Genomic DNA, 2,342 nt, shown 5'->3' on the forward strand with positions numbered 1-2,342 from the left:
ACTTTAACGTATATTCTAGAAGCTTGTCAAAATATGAGGTTGTTCATTAACCATGTATTATTGGTACGCCTTAAAAATTCACCTCATAAATAATCCTAGATTTAAAGTCACCAAAAACTTCTATACTCTTATGCAAAATTATTTGTAAATACTTAATATCACCTAATGGCCCATTCATATCCACATTCTCCAAATGACCCACGAATGTATTTTTATTGTGGTTCTCACCACTTTTTAGTGCGGTAAGGAGGTAACCTGAGGTCCACCCTTCTACTGGACTTTTAAGTGCACGATACAACAGTGTTAACCACGGGCACAGTGCTGCCCGGGCAGGTCTCTACAGCTCATTCCTCTCGTAGAATCAAAGTTTGTTTGTACCTTCTGAACAGCAACTCCCATCTCCCATCCCCAGCCTCTGGCAGCACCATTCTAATCTCTGTTCCTGTGAGTGTGTCTATATCGTTGAGTGTCTGAAACTGGATTTATACAGGGTTTACACATTAAACTTACTTATTATGACCCATAAGCTTAAAAATCTATAAATGTAACAGTCATTATGAAATCTAAAGGGAGGAAATATGATCAAATTAATACAGATGAGCCCCGAAATGTGATAGCATCTAACAAACATAATTATTATGAAAGGAACTGAAAAGCAAATACTGGAACACCGCAGATTCACTACAATAAAACCTTACAGGAGCCATGGGTCTTCGCGGTGAAATTTATCCTTTTAGGTGCGGATAAATGGATCAACAGACTCAAGTCATTATTTCTCAATAACATTATTCTGGCCTTTTTCACCCAGAAAAGGTGAAGGGATTGAGGACAAAATGGCAGTTGCAAAATAGTCCTAGGGATGTGATGTACAGCATAGGGAAAATAGTCAATAATACCGGAATAACTATTTATGACGTCGATGGTTACCAGACTTACGGGGGATCATTCCGTTATAGAAATGTCTAACCTCTATGTTGCTCACTGAAACAGATATAATATTGAATGTCAACTCTAATAGAAACAAAATTGAAAAGAAACACTGTTCTGGTTGACATAACCAGTGTTCTGGGGAAAAATTAGTGCACTCTCCCACTGTGCATATCTGTGCGCCCAGACTTCCCATCCTAATAAGGACTCCAGTCATACTGCAGTGGGGCCCACTTTAAAGACCTGATTTTAACATGACTGCCTCTTTAAAGATGGTATTTCTAAATAAGGTAGCATTCTAAGGTGCTGGTTAGGACCTCAACATATGATTTTTGAGGGACACAATTTTACCCATTAAAAATGCGTGTGTGTGAATGTGTGTATGCAATTTCATCACACGTGTAGCTTTGTGTAAGCACAACCACAAGCAAGACACTTGACTTGATCCCATCCTAACAACTCCCATCTCTAACCCCTGACAACCACTAATCTGTTCTGTATAACAATGTTAATGAATTTAATTTTAATAATTTTATCCTTTTAAGTAATCATTTAAACCACAATCTGAGTTTTATTCAATACCTTTTATTTAACCCAATATATTTTAATCCAAAATGGCACCATTTCAACGGAGTCAATATTTTAAAAATTATTTAGTAAGGTATCCCACATCCTTTCCCCTGACAGTGCATAATTCAGACCTGCAAGTTCACAAGTTCAAAAGTCACATGGGGCGGGCGGCTGCCATATTGGACAGGCCAGCAGTAATGTATGAACACGAAATGATTTTACTGGAATATGAGGAGACACTATGCCCCGTGAAAACTTGACCTTGTCAGTTTATTAAGGTTTTCTGTGGTCAAGTATATAATTAGCTTTGTAACTGAACATGGTTTTAGGAAAATCATAATTTTTTTTTTTGGTAGGATCAAAGTTGAACCTTATTGTGGTGTTATTCAGTCTTTTTGTCCTTGTCATACTTATCTACTAGATCTGACAAGGTCCAAGAGGAATATTTTAAAAAGCTCTCACTATAAGTACATTTTTTTCAATTTCTTCCCTCATTTCCAATCATTTTGTAATTTATATTTAGTTTTGTGTGTCGTCTCTACTTACAGTTATAACCATTCATTCACACAACCAAAATTTATTAATCATTTCCTGGCGCCTGGCACTTGGAGATACATCACCAAACAAGACCAAGTCTGCACCGGTGGGGTTAACACACACTAATCAGGAGAGACAAAAACATGTAAACAAATAAAGAGAAGAAATCTAAGTGTATAAAGCCCTATACAGGCAAAACTGAAACAGGGTGATGGAATGTATTCGGAGCTGGAGGGCTGGAAAGTCACTGAAAGCTGGGAACAAGGGAACAGCTGGCACAAAGGCCCTGAGGCAGCATGGCTGAGGAC

The sequence above is a fragment of the Pteropus vampyrus genome, unplaced genomic scaffold, assembly GCF_000151845.1.
Source record: "Pteropus vampyrus isolate Shadow unplaced genomic scaffold, Pvam_2.0 Scaffold203, whole genome shotgun sequence".
In the NCBI taxonomy this organism is placed as follows: Eukaryota; Metazoa; Chordata; class Mammalia; order Chiroptera; family Pteropodidae; genus Pteropus; species Pteropus vampyrus.